The sequence below is a fragment of the Cynocephalus volans genome, chromosome 5 (assembly GCF_027409185.1).
Source record: "Cynocephalus volans isolate mCynVol1 chromosome 5, mCynVol1.pri, whole genome shotgun sequence".
Classification (NCBI taxonomy): Eukaryota; Metazoa; Chordata; class Mammalia; order Dermoptera; family Cynocephalidae; genus Cynocephalus; species Cynocephalus volans.
The window spans coordinates 58,660,312-58,674,072 of NC_084464.1; the positions used below are offsets into that span (position 1 = coordinate 58,660,312).

Here is a 13,761-nt window from a genome sequence, read left to right on the forward strand (position 1 = left end):
TATTATAATGTTCTCTGAGCGGTCACCTCAGGCTGCAAGGTAAGTGGAAATGAGCCAGCTCTTCTCTCTTTCCCTCCCTTCCTCTTCATAGTCTTTCTTTCTACCGTTTCTTGTTCACATCTGCTCAGAGTCCAACAAAGGAAATTTATCCAGGAGCAATTAGATAAATGTAGAGTCATGTAAACAGAAGGAGTCATCAGTACAAGTGGATGCTAGGCAGGTAATAAAAATAAAATGCCAAGTCTAAAGGTGACAGAATCCATTTACCTCTGCAAGACAACAATATAAAATGGGTAATAGACAAAGAAGAATGTGTCTGCCATGTTAACCAAGCAGAAAAATTTTACTGTAATCATTACATACAAGGCTAATTAGCACTGATAACACAAAAACATTTTATTTATTTTTTTTTGTTTTTTTTGTTTTGTTTCTGCAGAACACTTCTTTATAATAGCAATATACAACACATATAACATGTAATTCTTTAAACTCAGCAACTGTCATAGAAATGTGGGCTTGAAATGCATGTACGTTTTCGAGTGTATAAACTTTCACTCTCCTCACTTTATTCATAATCTCATTTTCATACAACCTCAGTGAATTAACCAAACTCAAGGCCTTTTATTACTAAAAGAACTGGAACAGTTTTATTTGCCAAGGGTGTTGTAAGGCACCCTCCCACAAAAAATGCACTTACACGCCACTCACGCAGAAAAAGCGCAGTTTATTCACTTCATCTGGCCAGCGTCTGTCTCCCAAGGAGTAACCAAGGAAGAGTGGCATCGGGCTTTGGTCTTGTGGGGTTTTTAAAGGCAAAAACTACATCCTGTCTCTAATTTTTCACCTCCTTGGTTAACTCAATTCCTAAGTATTTTATTTTTTTGGTGGCTATTGTAAATGGGCAGGCTTTCTTGATTTCTCCTTCTGCATGTTCACTATTGGAGAAAAGAAATGCTACTGATTTTTGTGTGTTGATTTTGTATCCTGCTACTGTGCTGAAATCATTTATCAATTCCAAGAGTTTTTTTGTAGAGGTTTTAGGCTGTTCGATATATAGGATCATGTCATCTGCAAACAGGGACAGTTTGACTTCATCTTTTCCAATCTGGATGCCCTTTATTTCCTTCTCTTCTCTGATTGCTCTGGCTAGTACTTCCAACACTATGTTGAATAGGAGTGGTGAGAGTGGGCATCCTTGTCTAGTGCCTGTTCTTAAAGGAAAAGCTTTCAGCTTTTCCCCATTCAGGATGATATTGGCAGTGGGTTTGTCATATATGGCTTTAATTATGTTGAGATACTTTCCCTCTATACCTAACTTATAGAGGGTCTTTGTCATGAATGAGTGCTGAACTTTATCAAATGCTTTTTCAGCATCTATAGAGATGATCATATGGTCCTTGTGTTTGAGTTTATTAATATGGTGTATCACATTTATTGATTTGCGTATGTTGAACCAACCTTGCATCCCTGGGATGAATCCCACTTGATCGTGATGAATAATTTTATGTATGTGTTGCTGTATTCTGTTTGCTAGTATTTTAGTGAGGATTTTTGCATCTATATTCATCAAGGATATCGGCCTGTAGTTTTCTTTTTTGGTTATATCTTTACCTGGTTTTGGTATCAGGATGATGTTTGCTTCATAGAATGAGTTTGGGAGATTTGCGTCCGTTTCAATCTTTTGGAATGGTTTGTAAAGAATCGGTGTCAATTCCTCTTTGAATGTTTGGTAAAATTCTGCTGTGAATCCATCTGGTCCTGGGCTTTTCTTTGTTGGGAGCCTTCTGATAACAGCTTCAGAGAGGATACAAGAAGATGGAAAGATATTCCATGCTCTTGGATTGGAAGAATCAACATAGTGAAAATGTCCGTACTACCCAAAGTGATATACAAATTCAATGCAATCCCCATCAAAATTCCAAAGACATTTTTCTCAGAAATGGAAAAAACTATTCAGACATTTATATGGAACAATAAAAGACCACGAATAGCCAAAGCAATGCTCAGCAAAAAAAATAAAGCTGGAGGCATAACACTACCTGACTTTAAGCTATACTACAAAGCTATAATAACCAAAACAGTATGGTACTGGCATAAAAACAGACACACTGACCAATGGAATAGAATAGAGAATCCAGAAATCAACCCACACACTTACTGCCATCTGATCTTTGACAAAGGCACCAAGCCTATTCACTGGGGAAGGGACTGCCTCTTCAGCAAGTGGTGCTGGGATAACTGGATATCGATATGCAGGAGAATGAAACTAGATCCATACCTCTCACCGTATACTAAAATCAACTCAAAATGGATTAAGGATTTAAATATACACCCTGAGACAATAAAACTTCTTAAAGAAAACATAGGGGAAACACTTCAGGAAATAGGACTGGGCACAGACTTCATGAATACGACCCCAAAAGCACGGGCAACCAAAGGAAAAATAAACAAATGGGATTATATCAAACTAAAAAGCTTCTGCACAGCAAAAGAAACAATTAAAAGAGTTAAAAGACAACCAAGAGAGTGGGAGAAAATATTTGCAAAATATACATCTGACAAAGGATTAATATCCAGAATATATAAGGAACTCAAACAACTTTACAAGAAGAAAACAAGCAACCCAATTAAAAAATGGGCAAAAGAGCTAAGTAGGCATTTCTCTAAGGAAGATATCCAAATGGCCAATAGACATATGAAAAAATGCTCAACATCACTCAGCATCCGGGAAATGCAAATCAAAACCACATTGAGATACCATCTAACCCCAGTTAGGATGGCTAAAATCCAAAAGACTATGAACGATAAATGCTGGCGAGGCTGCGGAGAAAAAGGAACTCTCATACATTGTTGGTGGGACTGCAAAATGGTGCAGCCTCTATGGAAAATGGTATGGAGGTTCCTTAAACAATTGAACATAGATCTACCATACGACCCAGCCATCCCACTGTTGGGAATATACCCAGAGGAATGGAAATCATCAAGTCGAAGGTATACCTGTTCCCCAATGTTCATCGCAGCACTCTTTACAATAGCCAAGAGTTGGAACCAGCCCAAATGCCCATCATCAGATGAGTGGATACGGAAAATGTGGTACATCTACACAATGGAATACTACTCAGCTATAAAAACGAATGAAATACTGCCATTTGCAACAACATGGATGGATCTCGAGAGAATTATATTAAGTGAAACAAGTCAGGCACAGAAAGAGAAATACCACATGTTCTCACTTATTGGAGGGAGCTAAAAATTAATATATAAATTCACACACACATACACACATACACACACAAACCGGGGGGGGGGGGAAGAAGATATAACAACCACAATTATTTGAAGTTGATACAACAAACAAACAGAAAGGACATGGTTGGGGGGGGGAGGGGGAGGGAGAAGGGAGGGAGGTTTTGGTGATGGGGAGCATTAATCAGCTACAATGTATATCGACAAAATAAAATTAAAAAAAACAAAACAAAACAAAACAAAAAAAAAAAAACTACATCCCGTTGGCACACGGGTTTGTCCAGGTGCACAAAGAAAGCTAGGGAGCTAGGTCACAAAGGCCAAGAATGAGCCGTTGGAGCAATCAAGCATACAAGTTTTCACTGTGTACAGTTCCTGTTCCCATGTAATAATTCACTGTGTATGGCTCCTGTTTCTATGCAATTGTTTTTTGTTTCTGTGAAAAGGTCAATGGTTTCTCATGCAGAAGGGTTGGGGGGAGTTAGTCTGCAGGTCAGAGGGGGGCAAAATGGAGTTACTTAGGTTAAGCAGGCAATTCTACAGAAGCAGATAGCATATGTTATGAGGGTGTAGGGAACTTTATTTCAAGGGCAATATCCTTAAAAGTTAATGAATAATAACTGATAGGTCACTGACAGATTTTTGACCTAGTCCCTTCTTCCCTTAGAGCAAAAAGCACTTCCACTTGGGCATCCAGTTCGCCCTCTAAAGTAGGGCAATATCCTTCAAACAGCTCCTTTGAAAGCACTCTAAGCAGTCATTTACATTTTGATCACTGGGTCAGGATCGTACCCTTCAATATGGAAGTCTTCAGCTTTGAAATCGATTGTCTCAACTTTTCGAAGGATTTTGAGCTTTGGGAAAGGTCCTGGTTCTCACTGAAGCTGAATTTTCAGCCGCTCAGTGTGAGTCAGGTAAATATGTGCATCTCCCAAAGTATGTACAAAGTCACCTGGCTACAGGCCCTTGAGTGCGCGATCATGTACATGAGCAGCGCGTAGCTGGCGAGGTTGAAAGGCACGCCCAGGCCCATGTCTCCTGACCTCTGGTGCAGCTGGCAGGACAGCTCACCGTTCACTACGTAGAGCTGGCAGAGGGCATGGCACGGAGGCAGTGCCATCAGAGGGAGATCTTTTGGATTCCAAGCACACGTGACGATTCTTCTGTCGTCTGGATTGGTTTTGATGGTGTCAATCACTTTTTGCAGCTGGTCTGCTCCTTTACCTGAATAATCTGAATTCATATCTTTGTATTCTGCCCCCAAATGCCTCCACTTTGAAGCCATAAACTGGGCCGAGGTCCCCTTTTTCTCTGGTGGAGAATCCCAGGCTGTCCAAAAAGTCTTGGGAACCGTTGGCATCCTAGATCTTCACTCCCTTGGAAGATAGTTTTTTCGTGTTTGTGGATCTTTTGATAAACCACAGCAGCTCTTCCAAAATACCCTTCCAGAGCACAGCTTTGGTTTTCAGCAGGGGAAATTCATCTGAGGCTGTAGCGCGCCTGCAGGCAGAACACCAACAGGGTGCCGGTGCCCGTGTGGTGTCCCTCCTGAAGCTGCAGCGCAGGGTGTGCTCCACCTGTCCCAGGTGCTGCCGCTCCCCTGAGGGCGGGGGGGGGGGCCCTTCCCCACAAAAACATTTTAAATATCCTTAAGTGAGATGAATGTCCCAAGAATTCACCTGGTTTACTCTCTGAGAATTCATCCCTCCCAGGATGGGGGATACAGTTGTACAATCTGAGAAGTATAATTTTCTTTAAAAATGTTACTGGCATGTATAACATACTTGTTTATTTTAAAGAAAACAAAAAACAAAACTAACACCTACGTACACCCAACCAGCCTAAAAAAATACAACACTGAAAATCTCCTTTCCTAAATTCTTCTCCTTTTCTGTCCTCCAAGAGGTACTCTCTCTTAAATTTTATATTAACCTTGCTGTTCTTTAAAATATTAACTCATATATAAGTATACCTAGAAAATATCGTTTAGTTTTGCTTATTTTTGTACTTTTTATAAATACAGTCATTCTCTATGCCTTTTTCTAAGGTTAGATTTTTTGGGGGGATAGGGGAAAATAATTTTGGAGATCAAAATTAGTTGAATCATGGAATTTATTTTCTTTCACTTATTTTTGCTATCTGCATAGGGATCAATTTGGAAAAAATGTACATATACATAAAATACTGTTTTCTTATCTATAAAATTGCAATTTTCTTCATTTAATTAGATCTTCTTTACTATCTTTAAGTATAAATCTTTATTGTTATCTTCATAAAGGTCTAGTACATCTTATGTCAGGATATTCCTAGTGACCTTGTATTTTAGTTGTTATTGTAAATATTACCACTTTAGCTTTGTTGTATGTTTTCTTTAGTATCTTGTTATTCAAATATATGTATTTAAAAATTTCAATTATGAATTTTTCTTTAATTCATGGTTATTTAGAAGTATGCCTTTAATTACAAACAAATGGGATTTCTCTTATTTACTTCTAACTTAATAGTACTAATGTTAGAGAATGTGGTAAATATGATACTGATTCTTTGAGATTCACTGAATCTTGCTGTAAGATCCATATCACGGTCAATTTCAATCAATGTTTCATTTGTGTTTAAAAATATCTTCATGCTTCTGTTCTTGATGTGTTATGGCTATTAAAATAAATTTATTTATTGTGTTGCTCAAATCTTCTCTATGATTACTAATTTTTCTGCTGCATTTATTAATTATTGAAAGAGATGTTCAAATCTTTCACTATAATAGTAAATTTTCAATTTACTGTTGTACTTCTGCCAATTTTTGCTTTATGTATTTTGAGGTTATTCTATTAGGAACAAACCCGACTTTTAAAATCTTCCTGATAGCTTGAGCCTTTTTGTCAATGTTTGGGGATCCTCTTAATCTCTAGTAAAGCCTTTTGCCTTGATGTCTCTTTTTTTTCTTCCTGATAGCAATATAGTTTTACCTTCCTTTGCTTGGTTATTGTTGGCTGGCATGTATTTTTCTACTCTTTTACATTCATCTTTTCTCTATCATTATGTTTAGGATATGTCTGTTATAAATGGCATAGAGATGTGTTTTTTTAAAACAAACAAATGGGAGTATATCAAACTAAAAAGCTTCTGCACAGCAAAGGAAGCAATCATCAGAGTGAAATGACAACCTAGAGTGGGAGAAAACCTTTGCTAAGTATGCATCCGACAAGGGATTAATATCCATAATACACAAGGAATTCAAGCAATTACACAGTAAAAAAGCAAATGACCCAATTAAAAAATGGGTAAAGGAACTGAACAGACATTTTTTCAAAGGAAGACATACAAATGGGCAATAAGTACATGAAAAAATGCTCAACATCACTAGTCATCAGGGAAATGCAAATTAAAACTACGTTGAGATACCACCTCACCCCTGTTAGACTGGCTATAATCAAAAAGACAGTGAATAACAAATGCTGGCAAGGGTGTGGAGAGAAGGGAACACTCCTACACTGTTGGTGGGACTGTAAATTAGTACAACCACTATGGAAAACAGTATGGAGTTTTCTCAAACAACTACAGATAGATCTTCCGTACAATCCAGCAATCCTGCTCCTGGGTATAAACCCAGAAGAATGGACATCATCATGTTGAAGGGATAGCTGCACTCCCATGCTCATCGCAGCTCTGTTTACAATAGCCAAGATATGGAACCAACCTAAATGTCCATCAATGAATGATTGGATAAGGAAAATGTGGTATATATATACCATTGAATACTCCTCAGCCATAAAAAAGAATGAAATTCTCCCATTTGCAACAACATGGATTAGCCTGGAGAAGCATGTTGACTGAAATAAGCAAAGCACGGAGGGATGATTGCCACATATATTCACTCACATGTGGGAGCTAAGAAAGAAGGAAGGAAAGAAAGACTATAATAGTGCACTGGACTTGCAGAGGGAGAGAACATTCCTTGGGCTACAAAGTGGAGTGGGGGGGAAAGAGGGAGGGAGAGGGAGTTTGGGAATAACTGGGTGGGGGACACGGGGTACAAATTCTATTTGTGGTAATGGGCATGCTGCCAGCATGAATCTGGCCTTCACATCTTGGGTCCGAGGGGTGACAATAAGCTTTGTATCTCATGAATATTCAATAAAAAAATGCAATCTGACAATTTTCCTTTGACAGATAAGTTAATTTACATTGATTGTGATTACTGATATATTTGGATTTTTCTCTCCTCCTACTTTGTGCTTTTAATTTATCTTGCTTTTTACGTTTCTTTTGTATCACACTTTCTTGCCTTGTTTTATATCGTTTTCTCCAAATCCTCTCTTAGTTTTGAAATTATTTGTACAATATCTACTCTATTTTTAAATTTTTAATGAGTACTCTAGAAACATTGATATGCATATTTAACAAAAATGTCTGAAGTTTATCAATATCATTACTTTTTCCTCAAAAAATATTTTATATTGATAATGCTACTTCCCACCTTTATGCTAACTTTGTTCAATCTTTAGTTCAATCTTGTTACCTTTATCCCAGCATTAGATGTTGTTATTATTTATAAAATAAGTGATTATTTAATGTTTACCCAAAAGTTTATATTTTCTTTTTTTCACGTTTCTTTTTGTATCACACATCTTCCTTTTGGGATCATTTTCCTCCTTCTTGAGTTACATTCATTAGCTATTTCTTTAGTGATAATTCATTTTTCCTAAACTCACTGTTTTTTGTCTGAAAATGTCATTATTTTATTCTTATTCACAAGAATTATTTTTTGCTGCATATGGAATTTCATGTTGGCTGTTTTTTCTCAGTACTATATAGATAGTATTATACTATCCATAGTTGTTTAAATGTCAGTTTAAATTTTGTTCCATTTTGTGTTCTTTTTCTCTCTGGATGCTTTAAAAATATTATTTTTGTCTTTAGTGTTTTGAAATTTGAAAGTAAGTTTGGATATGGATATCTTTTTATTTATAGTGCTTGAGTTCTTTTGGATTTCCTGACTTTGAGAAATGGAGTCTTTCATAAATTTTGGAAAGTTCTTTGTCATCACTTCTTTGAATATTACTTCTACTACTGTTTCCTTCTGGGACTATGATTAAATGTCCATTAAATCTTTTTACTCTATCATGTATGTCCCTTAAAGACAAAGACAAAATATTATGAAACAGAAGCTAAGTGTAGTATAGTATTCTATAATTTCTTCAGATCTATTTTCTAGTTTATTTTCTATTGAGAGTTTTTGTGCGTCATGAGTCTAGGCACAGCTTAGCTCGGTCCCCTGCTTCAGGGGGGACCAATCAGTTGTCCTGAGGTTACAATCAAGGTGGCTGGGGCTGTGGTCTCATCTCAAGGCTGAACCAGGGAAGGATCCACTTCCAAACTCACATGGTTGTTGGCTGGATTCAGTCCCTTGTGGCTGTAGTATTGAGGCCTCAGTTTTGTGCCGGGTGAAAGCTGGAGGGTACACTCAGTTGCTACAGGCTACCCTTAGTTCCTTGCTGTGTGGGCTTCCCAAACACTGCCGTTTTCTTCATCAAAGCTAGCAATGTAGAAAGCCTCTTTGCAAGACAGAAGTCACAGTCTTATGTAATGGAATCCCAGACGTGGCATCCCATCACCCTTGCTGTATTCTGTTGGTTTAAAGCAAGTCACAGGTCTCACCCACCCTCAAGAACAGGGTTAAAGGCACGTACATCAAGAATAGGGAATCATGAAGCTTGTCCATCTTGTATGCTCTTTTAGCTTTTTAAATTTTTTTACTACTATGTCTGATTTTGTAAACTTTAAAACGGGAAACAATGCATCTACGTAAGAGAGGGCTCTGGAGCCTGTTCTGCTCTCTTGATTCCTTTGTCTTTGCCTGGATTCCTGTAATATTCTCCTAACTAAACTCTTACCTGTAGTCTGGCTTCCCTCTAACCCGTCCTCCACACTGCAGTGAATATGATCTCTCAACACTGCATACCGGAGTGTGGAGCAGCTCTGCTTATATACCTTCAGTGACTTTACACAGCCCTGGGGCTTAAGTGAAACCCCAGGTCTTGACTTGCTTTGTCTTGGAACTTTATTTATAGCCAGCTGCAGTTCTCACTCACCTTCTTTACCCTCACTCTGTCCTTACTGGATTACTTGCAGTTCATTTTTTTCAACACAAAATAATTGAGTCTATACTTCAAGGCTCTAGGAACCAGCAGTAAACTAACAGGTCAAGTACCTTCTTTATTGAAAATTAAATTCTGGTCAGGGAGACATACAAAAAACAAGCAAACTAGGAAGATAAAATAAATACGCAAGTAAAATAAGTGAATACATATCTGTTCCTTATATCATGAAAGGTGTAGGAAGACAATGCAGAGGCTAAGGACATCAGCGTGACTGGGGTGTGTTGGGCTGTGGCTAGTTTAGACAGGTTGTTAGAGCAGGCTTCTCTGGGGAAGAGATAGCCAAGAAGAAATTGAGATGTTGGGATGGAAGTATTTATGTGAGGATTTGGGTTACAGGCAGAGGAAAGTGCAAGTGTAAAGGCTCTGAGGCAGAATCAAGTTTGCTGTACACCTGGCAGACCTCTGTGGCTGGAACAGAGTAAGAGGAGAGCATCAAATACATGACCAGGTAGGGAAGGAAGGGTCATTTTGGCCTTGGTTAGTGTCCCCAATATTCTCTCGCTGATCTGTGTAGATTGCATGGCATCAATAGGCTGCCTGGCAGGAAGTACAGAGGCACAAGCAGGAAATCTGCAGGAGCAAGAAGGTGGTTGGGAATTTATTGCACTGACTCTCTGCTTGAGGGGTTGCTGTGGCATCTTTTACTCAAGTTCACAGCTCCTGTTAAGCAGCCCTCTCCCTGCAACTCTCTTTTTCAGATTTCCAACTGCTTCCTTTAATCTTTCAGAATTAGCAATGAGTGATACAGTCTCCCCTACTCACTAACCCTAGAGTAATGATCTATAAGCTGTGATTTCCCCCACATTCTGTTCATACTTTTGTAAGTGGTCCTTTATCAAAATCTCCTCAAAAACCCAATTTGAATACTCTTTTTCTTACAGGGGCTCTAACTGATGTGGTAAGGAACTTGGCTTATTTTCTTGGCAGGTCTCTGGAGGGTTTGAAGAGGGAAGTTGTGTGATCTGAATTTATCTTAAAGCTCACTCTGCCTCCTGCATGGAGAATAGGAACTGGGTGGGGTCAAGACTAAGGACGATAGTTAGGAGGGCACTGCAGGAGTTCAGGTGAGCGATGGTTACAATCTCACTGGTGTGGATCAGTGCAGATAGGGAGAAGTGGCCAGATCCAGATACATTTTGAAGGTACAGATGACAGGGCTTATATAGAGAGTATATGAAAAGGATGAGGATAAAGGACTCAAGAAGGACTCTTAAAATTTTCACCAAAGCTAAGGGGAGAAGCCTGCAGCAATTACATAAGGAGGGAAGCACGCTTCAGGGAGAAAAAAGGGGATTTTGACTTCAGGGAAGTTAATCTTGTGGTGCTTATTAGATACCTAAACAGAATGTCCATTAAGAAATTATATTTAAATGGGTAGAGGAAGAGGAGGTAGGGAACAAAGTTGTAAGTGTGGGGGATATCAGAATGTAGAGGGCATTTAAAGCTATGGGACTAGATGAGATTATTTAGGGAGTGTGTAGAGAAAGGGCTAACTTTTAAAAGTTGGGAAGATGAAGAAAAACCACAAAAAGAATGAGAAATAGCAGCCTGGTTAGGATAAAAAACCCAAGAGACTGGATCCTGAAAGCCAAATGAAGGCAATGGTCAAGATGTCCATCTATTGGGTTTGGCAAGATGGAGTTCATTGGTGACCTTGTCAATAATGATTGTGGAGTGATCAGGTAAAAAGCCTGATTGGATTGAGTTCAAAGAGAACATTTCAAGGAGTTTTGATATAGATGGGAGCAAATAAATACAACATGATCACTGCAGGGGAATGGAGATCAAGAGAATTTTCTTTTTATTTATTTTTTATTATTATTATTTTTTTTAACTTTAACATTTATTTATTTATTTATTTAACTTTTATTTTGTCGATATACATTGTGGTTGATTATTGTTGCCCCTTGCCAAAACCTCCCTCCCTCCTCCCTCTCCTCCCTCCCCCCCAACAATGTCCTTTCTGTTTGCTTGTCGTATCAACTTCAAGTAATTACGGAGAATTTTCTTTTTAAATGGGAGATATTGTATTATGATCCCCTCTGCCCATGTTTTTATCTAACTCTTCTTGTCCTTTAAAATTCAAGTACTTTCTCTAGGAACTGAGTATGGGCAGGATGTAGGGAAACCACAAGTTCTAGTAATAGCTCATTACTCCAGGGCTAGCTTGTGGGGAGCCTTTATCACACACAGGCCTGATGAGGCATTGAGGGAGTGGCTCTCAGATCCTGGGTAGGGTTTGATATCATCCTAGGTGACTCTGTGACATCATGTGTTTGTCGTTCACACAGGACTGGAGGAGGTATGACCATTGCTGGGCACTGTGTAGGCTACTTGGTCAATATTAGTTATTGTCCATCACAGGGTGAGAGTATATCAATGCAGCCACGTGTGTGCCACCATTCTCTTCCTGTCCCCCTCACTTCCTTTTCCTTCTATCTTCTAAGGAGGTTGTCATGTTCTCCTGGCCTCCTCCTAGGCATTTCTTTGTATGAGCTGCTTGGAGTAAGAGGATAGAGGAGAAAGTTAACTGAGAAAGCCAGAGACAGCTAGATTGATTTTTATTACAAGGGCCAAGAAGTAGCATCTTTTCAGGAAAATGATTATCCAAACAAGTGCGAACAGTGAGAGGAAAGAAGAAAGCCAGCGTGGGTGAATTTTGAGACATTGTTTTGAAAAGTTCTGAGATTTTCAGTTCTGCGATTTTGGGGGAGCTGATATGGAAGGTTTAGTGTTGAACTCATCTAGTTTGTAATAATAAAAGCAGAATAAAGTACATAAAATTCCTAACATTTTTAATGCAATTTCCCTTTAGCACTTTAAAGATTTCGGTAGACATTTAAGTTGCTTTTCAGTGCTTTTAAGATGCCAGAATAACAGTTCTATTGAATATGATGCTGCTCAGTTCAGATTTATTAGTTCCAAGTTATTAAGGAAATTCTCTGTTTACTTGCCTGTCTCTTCTGCAAAACGGTGATCTCTTCCTATTTGGTAGTCTGGATGCTTACTAGTAACTGGCACATAGTATATGTTAAGAGCGGGCCACATTCATCTATAATTACACAGGGCTCCAGGCTTAGAAAAGCCCCACACTTGTTTTAATGTTCTGCTGTCGCCATCTTGAAATTTTCTAAATTTTTGAACAAAGCGCCCTGGATTTTTATTTGGCACTAAGCATTGCAGATTATGCAGCCAGTTCTACACTCAGGAATTATTTGTGGAATAACTGAAGATAGCCCATGCACAAAACAAGAAAGACTAAATATTTTTCCCATCTTTTTTGGTTCTTTAGTTACACTTCCACCTCTCTATGAAGATCCTTCTCTACATCTTGGAAGAATATTTGACCAAATATCAGTCTGCCAGAAAATAGGAGAATAGAAGAATATTAAGGAGATAAATGTCAGACAATCTGCTCAAAATAAAAATGGATTAATTTGCATATGAATATATTGCAAAAATTTTTAAAAAGTTGTCAAAGATAGAAAAAAAGACAGCATAGAGTTATTATATAACATGCCAAGATAATATACCAACGATTAAAGTTAACACAAAGTTCTAGAGTAGAAAATATACTGCATGTCCAGGAAAATTGTTTAGAGTAGGAACAAGGCAACACTGAGTTCCTGATTATACTCTAGCAAAAGAGTTTTGGTCTTGTTAGTCAAGTATGAGAGGCGGTTGGGTCAGGGAGGCTGGATATGTGCATGAATTCAAAAAAAAATTAGAATGAACTGAACAGAAATAAATCTTCTAAATGAAAATGGGTGATGATAGTGGTGAGGTAATTTGAGTTTATTTCATTGACAAAATATTGATATTCCATATCTGTTGGAATGTAAGCTTTCATAATGAAGTCCCTTAAGGAAGAATTTTTTTTTTCTGTCTTCTGGGCTGTGCTACTGCAATATTTTTTTAAAAAATCTATCTCTGCTACAGCTCTCTTGGCTTAGTATTCCAATTACTCTGTAATTATTTGTTGTCACTGTCAACACCAAAAGATATGAGCTACTCCAGGGCACATTTTATTCCTTTTATTCTTAGTTTCTACAAGAGCGCCTGGCACAAAATAGATACTCAGTGGTGAATGTTTGCTAAACTAAGTGTAGAATAAGTATACACACACGCACACACACAAAATTATTTTTTAAAATCAAATGATATAGACTCATGTACACTGAAAATTCTAAACTACTGTAGAAACAACATGTAATGATCATGGTGATGAGAATGAGGTTGCTAATGATGATGATGACAATGTAAATGATAAAATACACCCTCCAGAACAAAGAAGTCCCCCCACACTTCACTTCTGGATAATAGGTGTTCTCCTGGGAGTTTATGAAAACTTTGA

General features: G+C 38.1%; 1 protein-coding gene and 1 pseudogene across 1 annotated transcript in view; both read right to left on the reverse strand.

The window, feature by feature from the left end:
* Nucleotides 1–13,761, reverse strand: part of PTCHD4 (patched domain containing 4) — a 218,435-nt gene that overhangs the window by 87,991 nt on the left and 116,683 nt on the right. The gene's annotated exons all lie outside the window — the stretch shown is intronic.
* Nucleotides 4,008–10,045, reverse strand: LOC134378153 (thymidylate synthase-like; annotated as a pseudogene).